This window comes from Polypterus senegalus, chromosome 2 (assembly GCF_016835505.1).
Source record: "Polypterus senegalus isolate Bchr_013 chromosome 2, ASM1683550v1, whole genome shotgun sequence".
Taxonomy (NCBI): domain Eukaryota; kingdom Metazoa; phylum Chordata; class Cladistia; order Polypteriformes; family Polypteridae; genus Polypterus; species Polypterus senegalus.
The window spans coordinates 261,610,549-261,636,937 of NC_053155.1; positions in this window are offsets into that span (position 1 = coordinate 261,610,549).

Below are 26,389 nucleotides of genomic sequence, written 5' to 3' on the forward strand. Positions count from 1 at the left end.
GGTCGGTTTGGGTTGTGTACTTTTTAAATTTTTTTTATTTGATGCCTGATTTTTCACTTTTTTTGATTTTTGATTGTTTTTCTGTCTGTTCTTCGTGAACTGTGTTAGTGGAAGGAGGTAGAAAGGCCTTGTTTTAATATTTCTTTTTTATCACCTTTGATTTGGACCCACTGTAATTATTTTGTATAACACCTGCACTTATTTATGCTTATTTTTGTTAATGTTTTTGCAGTGAATTGAGTATATAATTGCAACGCTTTTATTTTGTAAATTTATTTGGCACGTGTGGAATAAAACCAGAATCTCTATTGTTGGAACAACATTTTTCTCTTTGTCTCAAACTCTTACCCTTGTTTGGTTACATCTCCAGGTGTCCAGAGTACGAATCTGTGCAAAGGTGCCATTGCATGGGGCATCACAAGGCTATTAAACAGGTGGAAGAAATTAAAATCACAAACCAGATAATGATAATAACATGCATCACTAGAATTTAAGACAAGACTGTCCTCTGTTCTGTCACTTAGCTCTTGATCTATCCAGTACATTTGTCTTGAATCTGTTATTTAGTAGTGCTGTGGAGTAGTACCTAGAGGCACTTTAAATTTTGAGTTCATGTTATTGTGGACAAATTAGATGAACTGGAATGTATAAAGTATGTAGTGATGGTCCATTTATTCAGATGTTCTCTGTAGAAAAGCTAATCGAAATGTTCAGTGTTAAAGGAAATATATAGCAATCCACATTTTATACATGAGTATTTCTTCTACTATAGTGAGAGTTTATTAGTAAACTAAACTTTGACTGATCAAACTGTTATTTAAAAACTTATAAGCCATATACATGTATACTGGCTTTTGATTGTAGGTGCTAGAAATTCTCTGATCACCTGCATTTTATTCAGGCTTAGTAATGCAGTTTCTAAAGTCACAGCTGCATCTGACTTGACTCATTGTTAGGAAGTAACATGACAAGCCCCACAGAAATAGATTGTCGAGTTCTCAAATGTCAATTGGCATTGACATGTCTTGAATTAAAGGATTTCTTACTACCTTTCAAGTCGGCCAAATGCTGGCATGCTTTTGCTCTAACTTGTCCTTGCTCTTTGCATATGTGATACAAGTGTTTAACTGTCTCATGACAGCTCATTTGAATTCACACCTAACCAGTGTCAGACACCAGGAAAGCAAAAAAAATTATCAAATGTCTTCTTTTTCTCTCTTTTTAGTTTTTATCCAATAACTGCATGACCGCAGTGTAAATATTATGATGTACAGTGCTTCAACGTTCATAATGCGTTACTTGGTTTGTAAGGTTGTTTTCCATACGAAGACCCAGTTGGAGGTGAAACTGTAAACGTAAACAGCAAAAGTTGGTGCCTTTGTGGAGACAGAAAGAAACCCAGCCTGAATGTTATACAGCTTTACTGTGAAATCAAACATATTAATTAAAGAAATTAATTAAAGAAATATATCCTCTACCAGGATAAGTTTGATACAACCTTTTTAAGTCAGTACTAATCAGGCAGAAGAAAAGCTTGTCCATCTGCATCATTTATTTATTTGCAGCACCTTGTTGAAGAGGGAGCATCCATCACAGTAGTCTGTTGCAGCATGGTCAGAATGACCAAAAATACAGTTAGAGGGTTATATTTATAGATAATTGAATTTGCATAATAGTGCTGAATTAATGCTTACATATTATACTCTGATTGGGTAAAAGACATGAGGTGCTTTAGCATAGAGCACAATCAGCCAATAATCAAAGTATTTGTCTAATATATCATTGTTCTTGAATATTGCTTGAAATCACCTCTTATTCTGTTATGAAAACTGTACATGTGCCAACTAGTAAGTCTTACTAGGTCAATGAAAGAACATTACATCAGTCAGTTTCTAGAACCCCGAGGGAACATTCTGCTTGTTTACTGGACTATTTCAGCAGTCTATTTTTGATTTTTCTAAAATACATGTTTATATTTCAATGTGCACTGCAAATCAAAATATTTAACTATTGTTACCTCTAAATTATTCTCTCACATGTGCAAACCAGTTTGTTGGTAAACTCTGTCACTGCAGAAGATTCCATAAAGAGGAATCATCCAGGAAACTCACTTTCAGGAAAAAAAAATCATGTATTATAACTAAATCCTGTATGTAAGAAACTGGCATTGTCATATTTACTTGGCATGGCACTCCAGACTTTTTCTTAAAACACACTTACATACCCTCCCTCTTTCACAAACAGCCAATGTGTAAGTTCTCTTTACAGGGTCTCTTTTTGGAATATAGCTTCTGGGTCTCATCTAAATAGACTGATCAATTCCATCCAACTGGCACTCAGAGACATCTCAGTATACCACAGTGTACCACTATTGATCATTCAATAAATACCATTTCTTGAAAACTTTCACTAATTATCAATTGACTTTATGTGCACCTATAAAAAACTAAAGCAAACTGTGAACTCCTAAATTTATAAACCATTGTAATCACTAGTTAATCTGCTGTCTGCCCTTGCTCTTCTTCTCAGTAAACAGTATTCTATAGATATTGCTACCTGTACGGCCATACTTCAGTCTGGAATGACCCTTCTCTTCCAAAGGGTAACCTAGTGTCAGATCGAAGGAGCAGAAGACTGTCCGTAACAGAGTTGGGCATAGGTGCTACATTAAGTTCAGCCTCACTTAAGCATGGGGAGGTGCACAAGCAAGAGAGGCCTATGTAAAAACAAGTGCTGAAGAAAACAGTTGATTCAGACTTCCCTACAGGAATAATTCTTATTCTAGCAAAAAAAGACAAAACACTGTCACTGCAGTACAGCCATTAATGACAATGTGCAAAAAGCCAAGAGAAAGGCAAAGACATAGCACATTCAGCATCCTTCCACATGCCTCCTTACAGAGGAACAGTGACCGGTGGGTATACAGGTGCAGGCCATAAAGATGATCAAAAGTATTATCAAAGAACAGGTGCTGAGGAACTTAGAATGATAAATAGTAATCAATAATCCCAGCCAACACAGGGCGCAAGGCAGGAACAAACCCCATGCAAGAACATTGAAAAGTCATTACTGAATGAATAATATGTCATGGGGCAATTCATTAGCTATGGATTAAGGAAACTGAAGTTACCTGATTTGTGCCTTTTTCTATAGGAAATAAATTTTAAACTAAGTTAACTTAGACTTATGTTTTGTGTTGTTTGTTATTCGTCCTTTGTCTGTATATACTGTACTTGTTGTTACACACGTGCGCATGGGAGGCAGCTAAAAGGACCAAATGAAGGTAATTCCACACCAGGCCAGGGGTGGAGGCGTGAGCTAACTCTTTCTCTGTTATCCCTGCAGATCAAACACGGAAAATTCTGCCTAATTCTGGCCCTGAAGACGTCACTTCCAGGTCCGACCACCCTGACATAATTTCTGGGTTGGTCCACAATGATGTCATATCCGGGTCAGGTCACAATGACGTCACTTCCGATTCCAGCTACGAAAATATCACTTCCGGTCCATTGCCTTAAAAACCAGACCACTTCCTATGTTTTCTTAGTTCTATGTTGGACTCAGTTCTGTACTCATCTGTGCAACTTATTTTTGCCTTTTTCAGCCACGGCTCAAGTACTGTATATGGGTGGCTGACTCAAACCTTTTTTCTCTGTGTCAAGGCTGTTTATTTTACATCTTATCTATAAATGCTTACATGTGGAAGCGTGTGTGTCTGTCTGTCCAGCCCGGAAGTGCAAGGCTCCTGCATGAAGCTCAAAGAGCCGGCAATATACAGTAAGTTAAACAGAAGAAAGAAGTACGAGGCTACAATATGAAGCTGAAAGAAAGCGACTCCGTCACCAAAGTGAAACCGTCGACGAAAGACAAACTTACTTAGCCACTAATACACAAGCGAGGCGAGCACATTGGCAAAATGAAACCTCAGAGGAAAGAGAAACCTATTTCCGTTGATAGACAAGGGGGCGAGCATGTACGCAAAACAAAACCACCGACTCTACATTTCAATTTTTTTTCTGACAATTTCAATAGTTTCTAGGAGCCTGGGCTTTTAACAGCACGGGCTTACATAGCTAGTTGTATATATCCATCTTCTATTATCCTTACGTTATCAATAAATATCATTTTTGTGGTTAATACACAGTGGTGGGCTGGCACCCTGCCCGGGATTTGTTTTTGCCTTGCGCCCCGTGTTGGCTGGGATTGCCTCCAGCAGACCCCTGTGACTCTGTAGTAAGGATATAGCGGGTTGGAAAATGGATTGATGGATGGGTGGTTAGTACAGAAAGTATGTTTGGTTATTTGTGGAATCGCAATATCCAAATTACAAATAAAAAGTGAAGATTGATTTGTGAAGACCTTTGAAAACTTGTCAACTTTGTTAATAAATTTAAAAATACCTTTTTATAGATCTAGTTCATAGTAGCAATCTCAATTGACAGAGTTAACAGTTGTTTCTTCCTGAGGGAAAAAGGGGGCAATTTGTACCTACTATTCTATAAACAGAAGATTGCTCAGAACTGTAGTTATTCTGGTGTCCAGGCAACTTTGGGATTCTGTAAGGTGTCTGTAAAGCTATTAATGATTATGTGGATAGTTCACAAGTTACCACAATGTGACATAAAAATATACAGTCATAGACAGTAGTAAACAGAGTGTGAGGTCCAGAGGTGATTTGAAAAAAATGGTCATGGCATGGAAATAGACTGGCAAAGACAGAAAAAGAGACCAAAACGGGAGGTGATGGGGGATTTTTTTAGCTGACTGGAGGCAGAAGAGTAGAATAATCTTGATAAACAAGACAAAGCTGGTGTTATCAAACTCTCTGTGAGGCAGTAGAGTTTTTTTTAACATTCTTAACAATGTATATAATAATTTTTACCGTTTGTTTGCTGATCTCCTTATTTTTATAATCTGAATTTACCTTTTCATTTTATTCCATTTTTACAGTAGGTACCCCGTGAGATTATTCCTTTTAAGATTTCAATTATCATACAACAGGACTAACATGAAGATATATAAAAAGAATAACTTTGTTATGTTATCTTGCATTGTAAATTTTCATGTTGTATGTCTTTACTTCTACTATGTACTTAATGTGTGTACTTTTAAATGTTGCTATGTCCATTGTTTTTTAACTTTAGCATTTTGTCATGTTGTTAGTTTTTATGCTATTCCTGAGGTGGGTGATACAATGTCATTATGATTAGGTCTGTTGCCTTACAATTCTAGATTATGAAGTACAAATGCTAATCTAATCACTTTCTGTATAGCATGTACTGTATTTCATAATGTCTGGACAATTTTTTCTGTTGACATGGAGGTTGCAATGATTGGATGTCCCAAAAAGCCTTGCAATTCTGTGCAGCTCATTTCTACTAAATGTATGATTTGAGAGTTTTGCGTGCATTTTAATATCATTTCCAAAACTGTTATTTTATTTTCTTTGGTATTTAGTAGGTTTATTTGTTGTGTTGTGTTTATGCTTTGATGTTCAAGGCATTGCATGTTGATGACATCATCATACTGCTGGTGGGCATTGCTATATCACTGATATTATTGCTGCACATTTGCACATGCATGTGCATTAATGACATCATGTGCGAACAAAAGGTAAATATTACAAATATTACACTTCTGCTGGTGTTTTGTTTGGAGTAGTTAAAATAAGAGGCATCTTTATCGAAAAATAAGTTAAAATAAATATAAGAAGGAGAAAACCACAGAGAGAGAAAGGTTTTATTTTATTTGTCCTTTTGAATTGAAGCAATGTTAGCATATTTTGTTTTTCAGTATTTGCTAGTGTTAGGGATCTGCAAGTCAGTACATAAGTCCTAATATATATATCTAGTATGAGGTATTTTGTTTCATTTTAGTTTTGTTCCTGTGTAGACGGCTGTTACTGAGCAGCAGCCGTCTTGTTCTGTAAATTGCATTATGTCTCACTAAGCAGTGACATTTTCCCTGTTTGAGTTTGGTTCTTGGGAGTTTGTGCACAAGTTTGTTCGAGTCCCTTATGCAGGCACAAAGTACACAGAATTCTATGATGCTATCAGATCTGTATGGCAGATGTGTGTTATTTAGTCACATTACCTGATAGATAATTTTACATTGTGGTTATACAGTGGTCAGCTTTGTCTTAATTAAAATAAACATTTTAAGCTTTTCTTGGAAAGATAACAACTTTTTAATTTTAAAACGATACAATATAATTAACAGAGAATTTAAGTCTAGGTTTAGGAAGATTTGGTGTGTCTGGGAACTTTTATAATTAAACCTATGATAGCTTTGTTAATATTTTTGTTTATTGTGTTATTTTTGATGCAATAGTTTAACAATAATTAAATTTACAGATACAATACAATCTTTGATATCCAATAAAAAAGCTATAAGCATCATGTGTCCTAAAAATGTAAAATCATATCCTGATATCCATTTATTTTTTGTCACATTTCTCTAACTTTACAATGGAAATTAGAGATGTTGTATCTTTACAAGAAAGTTATCTTAGTCCTTACCTTAATTGTTATTGAAGATACTGCAGTTATCTATTAAATGTAAAAGCTATCTTTCTGATTCTCACAAGCCCTTTTGTTACTGCAAAGAGCACTAAGATGGGAGAGACACAGAGACAGAGTGTATTTGTTCTGTTACACAGTGTTCCCATCTGATCAATCAGTACTCTCATCTGCTAGCTCCTACACTAGCAATAATTTTACAATTTACAACCTCCATGTATATAAGTGAGTAGTTAAGTCAGTTATATTTTTATTTTTTAATAAGAATTCATTTTGTGAGCTATACTTGGAATGCGACAGTACTAATGTAAGCTATGTATTTTACTTGTTATTGGTTATTTACTTCTTATTAAAATATAGGAAGGATGTCATACTTTTTCTTTCCAATTGTACATATTTGTGCAGAGAGTAATGTAAAACTTAAGTAATCAGTAATGTGATTTCTTTTTCCTGAATGTAGTAAGCAAAGTAATCCCTGTACTGATGTAAAGCTGACAGTGAGAAAGGAAATGATTCAAAGTTGTGGACCGAAGGAGGATTGTAACTTGAAAGACCAGAATACCCAAATGACTTTAGCCAAAACACAAAACAAACTTGTAGTCAAAAAGGGCATGAAAGGATTCAGAAGAACATGAAATGAAACAAAATGTTTAAGTGTTTGTTTTTAAAGAATTGAATCCAATCATCGTGGTGCACAGGGATTGTCACCCGCACATCAGTGAGCGGCATCAGTGATGAAAACACATAATGGCGACATGGTAAATAAACATTATAATAATAGTAATAATAATACACTCTCACCAAGAGACAAATAAAATTACAAAACCCAAACTTAGTAAGAAAAAAAATAATTCCACATGAAAAAATACAAGCTTAAATGTGAGAGAAGAAATACATTTTACAATCTGATAACAACAATTCCAATGTGGTATGAAAGAATTAATGATTTGTACTTGAGTAATGACCCCAACTTTGCTGAGTAGGTTCTGCAATGGATTGTGCCTTATCCAAGATTAGTTCCTCCCTTCTGCACAATCCTATCAGGTTAGGCTTTGGCTTCCCATATGGCACTGAATTGGATTCAGTGGTTTTGAGAATGACATGTTTACCTTTTTACTTTTGTTTTATAGTTTGCCAAACTATGCACATTCATTTTATTATGCATAGAAAAAATGCTGATGTGGACAAAAATGGTCAGATAAATACAATGAGAACATAATTTTTGAAGAAAGTTAAGCTTCAAATTATCCCATTACATAAAACGTAAAAAAACTATAATAAGAGCACTATTGTGTTGCAGCAAAAACAATCAAGTGGATGCAACATGCTGATACACATTGTATTTTATTTAAAGCTAAAAGCCGAATATTCCAAATGCAAAGAAAGAGGATTTTAAAAAGAAAAACTTTAGCTCCTTATTGATTTTTTCTATTTAATTTTATAGGCCTATTTGGTTCATTAAACAAGCACACATTTTTCAAAGCTGCAGTGTCTGCAGGTTTTCATTCAAGCTATACTTAATGAGATTCAGTTTCACACCTTTAATTGAACTCCTATAATTAGGCCTCTCACTTTCCTGTTTTAGTAGCTAGTAGATGCACAAATACTCAGCGGCTTTCTATTTCTACTACTCATTTGCTTTGCATCTGCTAGTTATTCTGCCAAAAATTATTTTCCATGTCTAAAGACACTAGAGGAACGAAGAAGGAACACAAATAGAAACTGCACACCACATAGAAAATTAAAATGTGAAATTATACTACACTGTGTTAATGCTTATTAAAAATGTAATTTACACAAATATTCTCTTGAAATCTTCTATAAACTGAAAAGGATCATAGGATACATGGCCCTGAGTGCTATATAGATGCAGGCTGATTCAGCAATTGTGGAACATATGCTTTTCCCCTCAGTTTTACTTATATTTTCCTTTCAGAAATACAAAATGTTATATCACAATCACTAACCATTCACTGGGGTAACCCATAATGACATCTGGAAGGAAATCCCACTCTGAAGCTGTGAGCCCAAAGAAAAGAAGCCAGCATGAGGGAAGGCCACTTCTGAAAACAGTGCTGCTGATTACAAAATGCATTCAATGTCCTCAGACTTGAAGAAGTTTGTCTCAAGTGAGATCGCAACTTTACGACTTGATTTAAAACCTTGTTGCAATTTTTGGGAAGTTAATGAAGTTAAGGATGAGCAAAAAGGGTTTTCTTGCACTTGCACAGTTTATTCCTTTGATGGGATTTATGGCTACAGGTTTATGTGTAGCTTGGCAGGGTAGGTGGAGATGGTGTGAAGGGGTTTAGTTATTGTTCAATATTAGATTCTGTTTTTTTCTGTGTTTGGTGGAGGAATTTTGATTACTCCTGAGTTATAGGAGTTGGTTTGAGGTCAGTGAGTTTGTCTTGTGATTATGCCTTTATTAACTTATTTTTGCCTTCATTGGTGGACCAACTGCCTGGCAACAAGTCCTAATAATCTTTATTTTAATGGTTTTATGTTTCAATGCTTTGCTTCAATATCTTCCTTTATTTTCTATTTCTTTTTGTTCTCAAAATGTGCAATATTTCACCTAAATGTGCAATATTATTATGTCAAACACCTGTGCTGTGCGCTATTCTGTTTAGTAAGCTAGGGATATTTATAAGAGACTCAGATGGAGAGTATCTCTCTATTATAAAAAAAAAATCCTGGAAAGGAAAAGTAGGGTAACGAGACGTGATCTTCTCGGAAGACACTTAAAAGACCCGCGAGACACAAACAATATCAAATAAGAGCATGGCCAGCAAAACACTCAGTCGTGTAAAGGCACGTAGTACACACAGATCCTGTGCTCTCAGCACATATAAAGCGTATAAGGACAATACGTTCTAGATGAAACGTCAACGACTAAGCAAAGAAGAAAAAGCAGCGTGGAGAAAAGAGACTCAAATGGTTTGGAGAGAAAAAAAGGCACATAAGAGATTATGAAAGCATTGGAATTTAAAAGGCTCAAACAAACGATGGCACGATACACATGCAGAGAAAGGTAAAGAATATGAAAGCAGTAGAATTCGAAAGTATTGTAGCGCCCTAGCCAGGTTGAAGCCTTTTTTGCTTTAAGTGACTGTTAGGTCCGACTGAGGGAGGGCAGAGTACAGCACGGAAGACTGATAGTGTGGTATTGATTGATGCGGTAAGGAGGGAATGAGACCCGGGGGATGAGGGGTTGGAGGGGATGCTAATATGTGTGTACTTCATAGTTCACACTACTCTGTTGCTGCATTAACCTGGAAGCAAGGTGTGGAGATTCTATTTTACTGTTGCGGATATGTTAAGTTTTTGGAAGTTATTTCTGATAAGTGTGGCTGGTTCTGCAGTATATGGCTTGAGCTATCTCAGAAGTAAATTGCATTCTCTGTATATTCTCACATGCTCTGTCAATCACCATTTCTTCCTTATATTACTAATCAAATTCTCCCATTAAAAGACAATGAACTTATCGTGAGCATTCATATGAATGCATATTTGAATGTGCTACTTGATAAACCTTTGCCCCTGCATTAACAACATGTCCCTAATTCAATTAAGCCACTATGAAAATTTGTATTGGCTTTGCATCTACGTGGCCACATTTTTATTCTGCAATCACTGCTGGCATTGTTGTTCAGTGCTACACTGAAACTGGTCTCACTGACTGATCACAGAATGCCCACAATCTGAATTTTTCGTCTGCAGATTTCTCCCTGTGCTGCACATTGGTGGTTTAACATATCCCTGCTTCACAACTCTGTGACAAACAAAAGTTGTACTCATCACTAGCACACTATCCTTCACTCCACTCCATATTTTAAGCACCCACTTCTGTCAACCTGAGCACCAACACTTTTACCATACATGAAATATGGTTCACATCTTCTATGACTCTTTTCCTTATACACATCCAACCAACACCCTGGTCACCCTGCATTTACCTTTTGACCTTTTGCTTTCAGACATGGTTTCCATTTCTAAATCTTCTTCTTCAATTCTGTTTCAATTTTTCCCATTAATATGAGATCATTGACATTCAACAGCTCCAATGGCAATCCATTATGCAATTTCCTACTTACTGCCTCCATCACTACCATGGAAAATGATGGAAATAGAACTTGCCTCAAAACTGTCATCATCCCAATCTGCTGTCCTGACCACCCTTTTTGTGCATCCTCATACATTGACATACATTGACACGAAGCATACCTCCACAGCTAATTTTCTCAAAAACCACCACATTCTTTTTCACAGCACTCAGTAAGACACCTTCTCCAGATCTACAGATGCATAATTAACCTTCTCTTACTAAACACAACTTCTTTGAGCTTCATTAAACCTCCTTCCATCCTTCACTTCTGTAGGTGTCTTTCATTTGCATATACCAGCACACCCAATTTCTCTGTATTTACATATAAATATTTGCTTCCTGGCAAACTGGTACTTTATCCTGTCCTAAATCTGATGATGGTCTTACCCTTCCCAGCTTTAAATTTTGCCATTGTCATTTTGTCATTTATACTCCATCCCTTACAATCTTGGTTTGATCAGTTGTTACAGCCTAGTTGGATGCCTGTTGAATCATCCTTTGCTGTACCACCTACTCTTTTCAACTTAGTATTTGCCAATCCCTCCATAAGATATGCAAAACTTAGCTTTGGTCCTATTATTTCATATAACCTATACAGATTTGGCAACTGGTTGAAAAACATGTTGGCTGCAAGTGTGCTAAACAGTCTCTCCTTTTAATAACTTGAGTTACATGCAGGTTTTCAAATTTGTGTTTTCATGTTCCAAAAATCTCAATTATCAGTGTACCCAACTGTAAATAACAAACCACCTTTTTATCTCCTAAAAGACACTTTATTTTTGTACTAACCCCAAGTCCACAATGTCTATTTCATGCATATGTTTGACTATGTCCCTTAGTCCTCAAATTATGTTCCAATATCAAGTGCTTTCCTTCATCCTTATTGACTTTTTCCAGTTCATTTACATCACAACTTTTAATTCTTTTAGATATGTCTAATCTTTTGTTACCTCTTTTTAAAAATGCCTTTTCTTAAGGTACCATTGAAGTCAAACTTTTAACTGTCTTTAGAAGAAAACTCCCTAATTACTTACCTTTTCAGCCTTTGTATTCATCCTTTTTAAATATGACTTTACTTGAGTCTTTAGCTGATGCACAAATGAATAATTCAAATACTATAACTATTAGCTTGTGGAAAAATATAACCACAATGATTAAGAGTAAATTAAACCTGGTTTCTTTACATTCTCAAAACTTTTATGAGTTTGGTATCAGGGCAGGGGGCGGGTGACGGGTTTTTTGGGGTGGTGCGGTATTGGGTATATATATAACTGTAATCTTTGTATTGAAGCGTTTTCCAAAATAAATGTTAAAATAAATCCCGTAAATTTTAAGTAGCATACACCTATAAAAATGACAAATAGTTGCTCTTGAGAAAAATAGGTTGGCCGCAGGTATTCGGCTGTATGACATAGACTCACAGGGACTGCAGCTGAACTGAAATAAAATAACAGGATAAATGGAATCCTTGGTACAAATATGGATTTTCATTTACTGCATTTGTTAAGAGCATGGCCCCTTGTTCTTCCCCAGAACAGCCCCATTCAGACTATTTTGAGTAATGCTAGAACAGACATATGTTCTTTAATACAAACAGAAGGCAAGTCAGCTGTATTTATCTAGATATAGTTGATTGGACTAAATGCATCCTGATTAATTTGATTTGACTTTACTGTCTGGTTACATCTACTGGTTGGCAGAGTACAACTTTAAATTAATTTAATTAACTTTTTAATTTTAGCATGAGGACTAGATAAGTTTTAGTTATATATTCACAAAATGTTCCTTTCTATATTATATATATGGCTAAAATACTGGAAGTTAAACATCATGGCTGTGATTTGTTCATTTGCTGGTTGTTAAAGAGTACACAACATGTGTTTCTCCCTATTTGAGGATGAAACACATGTCATGTACTCTATGTATTATTTGGCAGATACTGTATCACATATTGGCGATTCTCAATTGGCCCTAGTGTGTGCTTGGTGTGTGGATGTGTTTGTGTGTGTGTCCTGCGGTGGGTTGGCACCCTGCCCTGGATTGGTTCCTGCCTTGTGCCCTGTGTTGGCTGGGATTGGCTCCAGCAGACCCCCGTGACCCTGTGTTTGGATTCAGCGGGTTAGAAAATGGATGGATGGATGTATCACATATCAATGAGCTGCTTCTTGAGCTGAGAGGATGTGGCGGATGTTGACCGAATGGCCGCCCAAATACAAGCATTACTTGATAGGTAAAAACCTAAATAATCAGATTGCGATTCAGAACTGGTAATGAAACATTGTAATTTTCAAAAATATTTAATTAAAATATACAACTATCCTGTTGTTTTTTTTTTACCTGCTTATCCAGTTCAGGCATCCAGGGAGCTTGAGCTTAGCCCAGCAATATACAAATAAAGTCAAAAAAGTAGTCCTGGATGAGGCATTGGCCTATCACTGGCCTAACCTAAACATAAGAGCATTCAGTCTTTAAATCTTTGGAATGTGGGGGAAACCAAAGTGTTCTGTACGAATCCAAATAAGAGGAAAATTTAAAAACTCCTAACAGGTAGTGTCCAGACTCATATTTGAATCCAGGACTCTATAGATGTTTAAGCAGCAGGTCCAATGACTGCACCACCATATCATATAAAGCCAATGAAAATTATTAATTCTTATTTAAACACAAACACTATTAAGCAATACATAATTCTAGGCATAATAAGGTTATTGTAATTTTAAAAAAGGCATATTCATTTTACTGCTATTATGCTTAATGAGCTCTGGTCTATTCAATGTTCTTACTCCACATATGTTTTCAGTCGATCATTAACATAAACTATGAATTATTATTGAAAGACTAATACAAATGTCTATTAATAAATCTATATAATTTTTCATTCAACAACATGTGCACTAAATGTATAACCTAGGTCAAACTTATTCTCCTCAATCATACAAAACTTGTTTTTTATGGGTGGTTGTTTTATGAGTTTAACAAGAAGAAAGAAGAAATCTTCCATTAGTGGTAGGGAGGATGCCGATTAACATTAATCTTTAGGATTAATCTTTCAGACACTAAATCCACAAATGCAGTAGACTTAATTATATATTGTTAGACCTAAGGCAAAATGATTTACTTCCTATGAAATGACGCCTATACCAGTGAACATTACTAAGTGTGTTTCACAAAAAATCACAAACTGTATTATGTAAGCTATGCTTGAAAAATTGCCTAGATTAAAACATTTTAACCAGCATTTACTGTACATCATATGATGCTTTTACTAAAAGTCCAAAGATTATTGTCATCACAGCCAACATGAATAAAAACATAAGCAGCAATACAGTAAATTAGTAGAAAGCATGTAATCTGTAGTTGTATATTCTACTTTTCAAAATTTTTAAATTTTAAAATTGGTAAATTAAATATAAAACATATAGTTGCTGTGAAGCAAACTTATTGTGTGATTTGTTGTTTGAATTTCAGTTATAACTGGTGATAGCCACTAGGCAACTTAGCCACTAGGAAACTAGGCTTGTGTAATACAAGGACATTGCTTATCTTTGGAAGAAAAGTGACAGAGAGTGTAAGGTTCCACTGCCTGGTGCTATCAAGAACTAACTGTGATCGAAAATAAATAAAACTGAAATCCATCGCTGCTTGTTTAAGTGGTCGCTCTGGTACTCTCATATAGAGTTATTAAGTCAGACCAAATACAATAAAGATGCCATATCTAGTTCCCATTGGTTTTACCACAGAATTTTCACATTAAAATATTGTTTCAATAACAGGAGGGGTAACTTGATGCAAGGACTACCACAACAAAAGAAAATACAATAGTTACAGAGATATTTAAAATTACTAAGAACTAAGATTCTTGAACAGCTCAGACATTAAAGCACTATCCTAAAGTAATACATCTTCAGCCTTGACTTAAACAGCCTCTCTTATATTGCCTCTATTGCAAATAGCCTCTGCTAGATAACAGATAAATAATATGAGGAAAATTCCAGAAGTGGGAAAATGTGGAGAGGCAAGGGAATGCTAATAGAGAGTGTGGAAGTAAGAAAATCAGACATCCCAGACCAAAATCTAAATGCAGAAGTGGAGTCCTAGAACATATGGATAACCTGGAATGTTCAAGGTACAAAGGTGACAATTTGGGTCAGAAGAAAATCTCTATGTATATCATTTATAGGGAGTAACATATAATTGGTGGACAACTTTAAATTGAGTCTGTTGATGATTAGGATTAATTTAATATAAATGAGATATTTTAAGAACTAAATTCTATCCTAGGAGTTTTAAAGACCTGCATCCTGTCATCACAATGTGAGCTCTGGGCTGTTACAGGCATTAATAAGTTATGTAAAGAAAGAGTAATCCAATTACTCCAGTCTTAGAAATAATGACAAGGAATCTACAAATATCAGTAACTATGGATTTCCTTTTTAACCACACAACACACAATGTACAAAACAAGACACCTTTTGTCTTCTTTTACCTGTCTAGTGAGGTGGCAACATGGTCTTAACTACCTAGAAACTTACATACATACCCTTTTTGGGCAGAAGATCTAGTGCTGTGTTTCATGTGCACAGCAAAAACTGAAAAGATGTGAAGCCTTGAAAAAGACCCATAAACCAGACCATGGTCTTTCCAAGCCAGCATAGAATAGGCCTCACCCCAGGCAGTCAGACCTCCCAATTCTACAGGCAGGCTTTGGCCTACACAGGCCAAAAAATGAGATTTAGCTTCAGAATTTTAAAATATATTTCAGTGTCCCAACATATCAAAAGTACCCTTATAAAATATCTGGCTTTGGAAGAAAGCAAATGATAATCTTTATAATTAAAGATATTTATTTGTAAATAAAAAAGAATTACAAAATTATGAAAAGGAAAAAAAAATAATGTAATTGAATTTTCAGTAAAAGGCAATCCAGAGCAAACAATTTCCAACATGTAATCAACAATCAAAGTCAAGAATAGGAACAAATAAGGAAGCAGAAGAATATAAATAAGAAAACAATATTCACAAAGCACTCTATAATCATCGATGAATGACTGAAGGACCATCTTCACAGCCTCAGAATATAAAGGCTAAGAGTGATCCCTCAGCACTAACCTTAGGGAGGTTCATAACGTTGGGTTGCACTCCCATAAAACAAAAAACAAAACACAACATAAAAGCATACAAAAGCACATTCAGATAAAATAATTAAAACAAAATCAAACAAGATGGCATTACATAAAAAATAAGAATAACATGCATAATCAACTTTAAAAAGCAAATAATATTTATAAAACAACAAAACTATTAAAAATCAACAAATAAACTTGGGGCAAGAATACATCTCTGGTTTAACCATAACATCACTGGGGCCATTTGCCAGTCTTCAAAAGCTTCTTTTTTCTGTCTATGAGGCAATGGGTGAGGCATTCCTTGATTTTGGGTCCTTTGATAATCTTCTCAAAATGCTTCTTGGCTATCCCTCTCTCTCTCTCTCTCTCTGTTTCTCTATCTCTTCTATTTGTGCATTTGTGTAGGATTCACACTCAGGATACCTGAAATGAAGATACATCTTTCTTTATAAGCTGTACCTTCAATTACTGAAACATAAAACAACTTCATTTTTTCTAATATGATTCTTAACCATTTTTGGAAATTTTATACTGGGGCTCTCTCTTCACTGTGCTGCTTTAGAAATATCTTTTTCCTTAATATATATGTCCAGCTGAGCACCCCTTCACAATGTCATAAAAATGTATTTTAATACTAACACTGAACTTAACTGGAAGCCAAAAATAGTGATTTAGGACCTGAAGTTATATAGCTATACTTTCATCTTCTAGTTCTGGTCCTTGCTTTTGTGTTTTTAATTAACCACATTAACTGTCAGACAGTGATTCTGAGGCAAATGGTTGACGAGGTGGTTTAATTTAACTTTGCACACATTTGTCTTTTGCATGGAATGACAAAGTTCACAGAATTTATTTTCAGCCGATTGATTTATCTGTTTTAAGGTGGCAAGGTTGTTTGGTATAAGTGTTGTCTACTTTATTTTTCAGTGTGTATGGATGACAGAGTTTCCTGTGATGCCTCATAGGTTCTTTTAGGGCGTAGTTTTCATTTTATGAGTTTTGTAATTTCAGCTTAAAGAACTACAGTATATGCATCTTACATTGCTATGACAATGTTCTCCATTATTTAAGAGGTGTCTGTGTTGTAAGGAGGATCTTTGTTTTACTGTTTTTCTGGCCACATTTCCCAAGTAATGTAGTCAAGCCAATAGTAATAAAAGTAACAATAAGTAATAATAAAATAGCAATAAAAGTAACAATGTAAGACATGGAGTTTATGTGTCAGAATATTTCTCATCTTGACTGGTAGCGTTTGGAAATTAATCATTAGCTCACAAAATAGACAGAATTCCTGTTCCCATGACCATAGTGCTTTTTGTTATGGTTATTTTAATTTGGGAAGGATGTAAGGTCTAAGAGATTAAAATGAGCCAGATAATGCATCAGGCACAATCTTTTTTCAATTATATTTTTTATTTTAAAAATTGGAAACATACATAATACATTAATAATGTAATTTTAGTGACTGCAGTAGCCAATTCAGCCTGCGGTATACTGTATGCAAATTCGGATACTTAACTGTTAACATAAAATGGGAAAAGAATCATATGAAGAGCTTGGTTTACATCAATAAATAAACAGCGGAAAAATAGGGAAACTGAAACAAGGTAGTGCAAATCTAAGTATGAGCACCTTAAAGTATCTATCTATCTATCTAAAATTATAGCAGAATGGGTTCTAATCCCATCCTGGTCAATATCACATATTGGTGTGGGGTTTTTTCCAGATAGGAGTCTTAAGGTTTTCACTCAAAAATGTGAATTATAGATTAGTAACAACTCTAAATTGACCCATTATGAGTGTTAACGTGATTGATCACACCCAGTAAAAAGGAATATGCACTTTGTCTCCTCTTGATAAATCATCTTAAAATCTAATTTGCTAATACAGTTTTGATTTTAAAGGATGAAAGTTTTTCCCATTTGTTTTCTTTGGTGTCCCAGCTGGGGTTCATTCCTCACTTACATTCAATTCAACCAGAATTTACAATATGATTATGTTGGAACAGAAAATGAAGGGTTCTGTGATCAATGGGCACCCTGTCCAGAGCTGTTTCCTGCCTTGCAACCAATGTGGTTGAGAAAGGCTCTAGCCCCCTTTGACCCTGAATTAGATTAAGTGGATTAGAGAATATTATTCTGTTTTATTTACACTAAAACTACTATCTTATCAATGTCAGTGAGAAACTATTCTGCAAAAATTTTAAGACATATTTACATTTATCATTGTTTACTAAATTAATTTGGCTAAGCAGCAAAGGCGTATAGTCTAATAAAATCCCTCCATCCTTCTTTTCCAGTTTGGAGCATATCTTGGGCACATTGCACGGATTATTCCAGGACAGGCTGCTGTTCATCACTGAGCCATTTGCACACGCATCCATGCTCATTTATACTGGGAGGATTTAGAATGTACAGTTAACATAATCTGCACATCTATAAGACGTAGGAAGAATATCAGGATACACAAAGAAAAGCCTCATAGACATAGGAGGAACATGGCAACTTGGCACTGGCAGTACCCTGGCCCAGATTCAATCTAGCACTCTACAACTGCATCCCCCTGATATATTCACATTAAAACGTGAACCCAAATTCTACACCTTGGGTGGATTTTAGTATTAAAAGGTTGCTTTATATAAATGACTGTTTCAGATAAGATACCTTTTCAGTTACTTTAAGGACTTATAATATTACTTAAACTTTTCCAAGCCTTTGAATTGTGTTAACTACTGAAGACAGCAAATGAACAATTGAATTGCAAACTTTTCATATATAGCAAGAAAAGAAAATGATTTCTTACATTTGGAATTTAATAATTATTGTTCATACAGCCTTGTTTTTTACTTACTGGAACTACCACTGATTTTCTCCATCTGTAAAATTATTGAAACTAATTAAAAGATGCCAAATGTGCCCTTTTACTAGTTCAAAAACATGGTCACGTTAAACTCTTATCTTCCTTTGTGCCCCAGTCACTGAAATACTTTCACAGGGGGAAACACTATATAAACTAGATGATGAACTTGATCTCTGTTGGATCTCTAACTGTAACCACATAAGAGCAAGGCAAATATTTAACTGCTGTGCCATTGAGCCATTATATTTAACTATCTAATTAGACATGTTGTGTAGTTATTTCCTATTGTAAAAGTAAGGAGAGTGCCTACAAGCAGAAACAATTAGACAGCTGTGGTTTACAGATCAGCACTGCCCTCCAGCCAGTTTCTAATGAACCTCCCGATAGAGAGGCTTCAACCATTGGTTATAAACAGGATTGGTGTGCACAAAAGGTTATGTGAGCAGGTGGCAATAAATCAGCATCTATGCCCCAAATTTTATGAAAGTTACTTTCTGCACACCAGGGACTCCTTTTAACTTAAAACAGACAGAGAACTCTGCATCATTCTGCATACCTACCATGCCTTTATTTCACACAGAACATGGTTTAAATTAGTACAGAGTATACTGAGAGTAGTGAACTGCTCAGGCACTGTAGTCATCTGAAAAGTGATTTGTTTTATTCTTTCACAAGGTGGTTGTGGTTATTTTCATAAGCGCTGTTATGAGTGTGCTTTTCTGTGTGTGTGTGTGTTTTTCTTCCTTTCAGATATAGAGTAGCTACCCTATAAGCCAATGAGCCATATAACCACTTGAAAGTGGAAAAATGCAAAACACAATACTGCATGTCACACACCACAACAAGATTTATTTACTTGTTGTTCTTGCTTAAACTTCTGGATAAAAGGCTCCCATTGCTCAAGTTAAATGCTCTGAAAGCTCACCAGTTAATGGAAACAATGGCTAGTTGACAAGAAATAATAAAATGTCTGGCATACACACAGTTTCATGCAGTTAATATTACTGACTTAAAGCAACACTCTTATAAAGCAATAATCCAAATCAGCATGTAGTCAAGCAAACAAACACAAACAAATTGCTTATGCCTATTTCAAATTCATTTTAGAAAAGAGCCCCAAGAGTAGCACATGTTGGAACACAGGGTGTGGCACCTTCTTAAGGAAATTTTGCTGTCCTGCTCAGGAGAAGGTGGAATTACATTCAGCAGAAATGAATATGCACTTTGTCTCCCCTTGCAGAATCATCTTACAACCTATCATGATTCTAACAGTTTTCATTTTAAAGGATGACTCCCCCCCTCCCAAGCTTTACCTTATTTTTACCTTGTAATTATGCCTTCAGATGTATCTTTAGTCTCTTTCATCTTTCACAATTTCACTTTCACTACAATCTGACACTTCATTCAACACATGAAGGTGCATAAACATTTATGCCTATAGCGATAATCTGCACATCTGTTTAGGCCTTTGGTGTTAGACTACCCCTAGGTCTTAGTTTCACACACTGCCAACTTACAGCTTCTTGAAGGGCTGGATTTCCCTGAATCTGAGAATTATCTGAGACAAACAGGATATGACACTCCTGAGTAAAGGCAACGCTTGGTTGCCCTGATGTAGTAGCTGTGTTAAATTGCATCCATATAGCAATTATGACATCAAGAGAAAAAAGTCAGTTTACCTTGGCTACTAAAGATAAGACAGAAAAAAGAATCGGAAGTCTGTGATGTTGACCTCTTCATTACCACGTTCCAGGAAACGGCACATGATTAATTCATAATCTGAAGAGACGTGTACTTATATGTTGAAGAATGACTTTAATACAGGTTGAGGCAAGGTACTGTCCAGCCCACAACCTAGTTTAAACTATTCCAAATTAATCAAATTAATGGGAATTAACAATATTTCACCTTTTTTGTAACTATTCATTCTTTTTTTTTACTTTTAATTAGCCTTGTTAGATGGTGCATGACTGCTAAATTACTGATTAAAGTGGAACCATTACACTGTAAGGGAATGTACAGCAAAATAAGTGGAATGAAGAAGCAGTTGACAATGAAAGTATAATTTTCAACAAAGAATGGACTTCAAAGTAATTTCTTACAGTGGTTGGAACAAATACTATATTTTTAATTTATTTTTAAAGAATACAATCCCAACTAAATGTAACAGCTATTCTAGCATTCTGTCAAGTTCATTCTTAAAACAATAATTCTTTAATGGCACTATATGGTTCTTTCCTGGGTTATGTGGTTCCTCATAGAGCTATTATTTGACAAAAATCTACAGTGTTTCATTCTGGGAAGGGTTCTTTGTATATGAAGTTGGTATTTTAGGCTTTGAAAAACTTCCTAATATGTAGAAAAAAAAATAATAAGAAAAACAAAACAAAAAATCTTTAATGAATGGTAGGCTACCAAGCACGACACTAACAGATTAAGAAAATCTGGACTTAACGTGTGTTACTATATGTATGCAGCAAGAGTCCTTTTGAAATCATGAGGCATTGGTTATTTCACAAATCTGCTATCTAGTACTATCTATTCAAGGTTATTTATTGTATGCTGCCCGTTATAGGTATAAATAAATAAAGGTTCTTTCTCTAATGGTATCAGTCGGAAGAACCACTCTGGCAGCTTTATTTTTAAGAGTGTAAGAAGCATGATAAGAAAGGTTTCTAAAGTCATACTAGCTTACATGCTTATTAAAATATGTGTATTACTCTTCCACTACTATTTAAGATGCCAGCACAAAGACAAGTGAATGCTTGCATGCCAAACTGCTAAACACAGTGAACTGTTCATAGTTCTCAAATTAGATGATCAGCTATTCATTTCCACATTTCCTAAACCTGGGACACTAGATGCATCACACATTTAAACTTTGGAGAATACTCATATTGATTACGCTGGTCATGTTTTCATTGACTTTCCAATGTCGGCACAAGATTTGTAGTTGGAAGTGATTGATCTTCATTGTGATGCAACTTCTGAAGGAAACTTGAATTCTGTAAATCTAGACGAATGAGGCCAATTTTTCACACAGTTGACTAGCAGCACAAAACATGTTGGTTTTATTCAGATCTACTTATGTGTGTGATAAAAGATTTTAATCTTATATAGAGCAAAGGCTACCTGTAGCAGTAGCCTAAAGTGGTCTCCTGTTCAGTTTCAAAATTGTATATGGTTCTTGGGCCAAAAAAGGTTCCACTACCCTGCTACAATGTGATAATGGCATTTTCATAAGGAACTATTCTGCCTCCTTTCTCGTTTACTCTATACACATCAGACTTTAAATACAATGTTGGGGCTATATACGAAGGGGGAATGGGGAATAATACTGTTGCCTGATGGATGACTTCATTTACTGCTGCACAATGAACCATTTTAAACTCAACATTGACAAAACCAAGCAAATGGTGATGGACTTGAAGTTTACTGATATGGTCCAAGTGTATAAATATTTGGGGATACTTTTGGACAGAAATTTACATTTTGCAAAAAAAAAGTTCAATACAAAAAGGGCTTTGGTCAACTATGTTTATTGAGGTCATGTGGCTTTACTACTGTGTATGTTTTGTATTTAGTAAAAGTGTGAAGGAATTGTGGAGTGGCTTCTTGAGTCTAAGAGATGCCAACAAAATTAAAAACTTAATCAGGAAATCTGGATCTGTCTTGGGTACTAGCTTAGATAAACCAGGGGTAATAAAAAGAAAAAGGATAAGTTACTGGCTACTTTCCATGGTACATTGGTCAAACAGTTAATCATCTTCAGCACATTTCTGATTCTACCATAATACTCCAGGTCGAGTCGCTGGAGGTCTTCTTTACCAGCTGCAGTTAGACTTTACACTATAATTTCTGGATAACCAATGCTTTCTGCTATTTTAATGTTTTAGTTTTAAACAGATTAGTAACCTATTTATTTATTTAACTACTAAGACTTGAAAGCATTCTGTGTACATATATATATTTGTATATCTGAAAGATGTTAATACAGTATGGTGAAGCTGCCCCTTAAAATAAGTAAAACATCTGCAGTATTTAAAACATTTTATATTGTCACAAACTCCACAAAGAGCCATAGCAAGGTTTGGGGTAGTCACCCGTATATTTGGTTTCCTGGCTGCAAATTGTAAGTAAATGATAGCACTGATGTGCACAAATCTGAGTCCAAATCAGAACTGAGAGAATAAGGAAATGGTGGAGGCTTTTAAAGGGAAAGACAGTAAGTAAAGCCAGAGGGGTCGGGCTCAGAAGAATCTTCAGCCATAGGCTCAAGCCTGGACGTGACATCAAAGGGGCTGGAGCCAACAAGGTCTTCCTCCATAGATTCGGACCCCGAAGTGAAGTCAACAGGGCTAGGTGGAATCTCCCGTGGATGGTCTGCATGAAAGTGAGAAAAAGAATCAGTGCACTCTGCCACAACCTGGTCTGACTCGGAATTGCCCTTACTCAAGCCCTTTAGCTTCCTCCCATGTGTATGTGTGTGACAGTATTCTAATATTTATGTTCATTAACAGACCTTAAAATCTACTTGGGCGGCACGGTGGCGCAGTGGTAGCGCTGCTGCCTCGCAGTTAGAAGACCCAGGTTCGCTTCCCGGGTCCTCCCTGTGTGGAGTTTGCATGTTCTCCCCGTGTCTGCGTGGGTTTCCTCCGGGTGCTCCGGTTTCCTCCCACAATCCAAAGGCATGCAGGTTAGGTGGATTGGCGATTCTAAATTGGCCCTAGTGTGTGCTTGGTGTGTGGGTGTGTTTGTGTGTGTCCTGCGGTGGGTTGGCACCCTGCCCAGTATTGGTTCCTGACTTGTGCCCTGTGTTGGCTGGGATTGGCTCCAGCAGACCCCTGTGACCCTGTATTCGGATTCAGCGGGATAGAAAATGGATGGATGGATGGAAAATCTACTTGCTTAAGTTTTCTTTTCTATGCTTATTTCTCATTTTACAAACCTAAAGTACCCATTCAGAGGTACTTTGATTTTTAATCATTTCTCTTGTTTAGTTGTTACCACTGGAAAGCACCTTGCAGAACCCATCCTGCAAGCTGTAGGTAAAGTTGTACAAAAAAAAAAGTTTCTTGTAGCTCTTCTAACTCACATTCATCTGTGGCATTTAAAATCTGGAGCCCGAGAAAAGAGGAAACTTGTGCGATGTCATGGTTCTCAACCATTTCTGCTGCAGATGACAAAAAATTGAATTTCTGAAATGCTTTTCTTCTAAATTTTCATTTCTATTTAGGTCAGTTCTATTAACTGTAAAATAGTGTATATTTATACATTTTGTCTTACTTTAATAGTTCAAAACAACTAAGACAAAGAAGCCAGCATGTGGACATGGATCACTTCTCATGTACTACAGTATGTCTCCACTCTGCTCTGGTTTGGTTTATAAATGTACCAAATGATAATACTTTGTGATGTCCGAGTTGCCTACAACTGGCATACTCCCCCTGAACGGGGTGAATGAGGACATGAAACAACAAGACTATTGCAAATGTGCTTAGTGTTTTATATTTCAAATAATCTAAGCTTTGTGCTAAAATTCAGTGCAGACCTTCAATAAATAAATAATCCATTAAAAAGGAGTGTTAGTGTACATTAAAATCCAAATAAATACTCCATCTATAAATTGGTTAAAACCAAGGGTTAAAATACATTCAGAATCAGTCCATTAAATGAATTTTTGAGCCTCAGTTCATCCTTCTAAAATAACAGCTCCTCTGCTCATCCTCCGATTAACTGGCTTGTGTTTCTATCACCATTCCTTAGTGGTTGTGGGAACCTGGTGAGCCCTGCTCTCTTCGCTTACTGCCATCCCTCGGTGTCTGTGGGTTGGTCGCTTTTGCTCCTTGGGTGCTTAGCAGGACAGACACCACCCCTAGAGTGCTACTGCTCCACACAGAGCATTGTCTGCTTCCCCTGAACAATACTGGCTTTTCCATGATTCTGCCTCATTTCTTTTTAACCTCTGACCTCTTTCTTTTTTTCTGTTTTCTTTCTCCTGTCTTTATCCTACTCAATATTGAGGTGGGTCTAGGTGCCTTAATTACAGTCCCCAGGGCACTAATGAGGAAACCAGCTGAACTGATCACATCTGCATGTAAATACATGACGAGACAATTTCCGCATCAACACACCAGGCCTTCTTTGCATTGTTACTGCATGCACTTAAATTCCCCCTAGCCGAACGCACTGTTTTTAACTAAAACCTGCACATTGCCACGAACCGCTAATATGCATCATCACACATTTTTTTTAACTTAAATGTTTGAAAAAATATGTCTACTTCCAGTCTTTCTGAGTGTTCTTGGATTGCAGGAAATTACATCTTTTATGCAATGAGCTCCACAACACTGAAGACCAGGGACTGGCCCTGCATTTATACATTTGTTACTTTCTATAATATACAGTTATTCCAAGTGGCCTTTATACAAAAGTGGAAATCAGCACCATTGGTAAAATGTTACTAGTTCTTTTAATTCTGTAGGGTGTAGTCAACATATAATTGGTGTGACATGCTCCAAAAATCACATTAGATGTGGTTATAACACATGGTGCTAATATTCTAAATGTAACCACTTCCCCTCTTAATATAACTATTTCTGATCACTGTTTCATTACTTTTGACCTAAACATGCCCCTTTCAAATCATATTGAGTGTTAAATTACTAAAACATGTTGCTTAAATAGTGCTACAGCTACCAAATTAGGTCTAATACACTGACCGGTAATATTAATTTTGATTTAGAAGCATGGACTTGAGGAAAAAAAACCTCAAGTTGCTTGCAAACCTTCAGATAAAAGTGAGCCGGATTAAAATAGAGACTATACAAATTATTAAGGCCATCACTATGGTTTAATAATTCCAAAAACTTCCATAAATATGTTACAAACTTGAGTACAGACAGGAAAGTAAAAATTAGGGATTGCAATGTAAAATACTAACATGTTGTACTATGAAAAAATGCAGCTCAATTTGTTTATTATTCCAGTCCAACAAAGAAAAATAAGAATTTCTTGCATTAAAACATTAAAGTTATAGGTACCCTAACAAATGCAAATTTATGGCTAGAAATAACTATGCCACCAACCTCTAATACTGATAATTGAAAAAAATTATTTAGAACCTATGGAGCATTCATTAAATGAATTACATTGAAGATCTTAAAAGAAAAATGTTTACATTGTGAAACTTGACAACATTAAAATGCAAACATGGTGTTATTTTTGACACAGACTTGACTTTGTACAGCTTAATTATAAGCTTAAGATGTTTCTAAAAAACGTTAAACTCTGTTGACAATTGTATCTTGCATTTTTCTTCACATTAATATTTACAGTTTTGTCCATTTTTTTTTACTAATGTAACCAACTTCAAGTAAAAGGATAAAAAATATCCAAAAACTAGTCTATTGAACAGTGTCCAGTAGAATGTGACATTCTACTCCCCAGTAGCTCTAAGTTTATTTTCAGCATCCATCTGTTAATCAAATACTTCATATATAAGTTAATAACGTAAAGATACTATACAAAACAATGTCTGTTGCAGTAATTCTTAGCAGATAATTCTATTTTGGAATAATTGAACTAACAATGCTGTATGCTATACATTCCTAGGCAATGCATTTGTTTCTGTTTAGCTCTCTAGATATGTTATTAATTTTAGAGATTACTATCTCCATTGGTAATTAACCTTAGTATGAGAGTATTGCATTCCCTTACTCTTAATATTAACAGTTTGCAGAGATGCATGAGATTTTTCCTCAGAACCATTATGCATA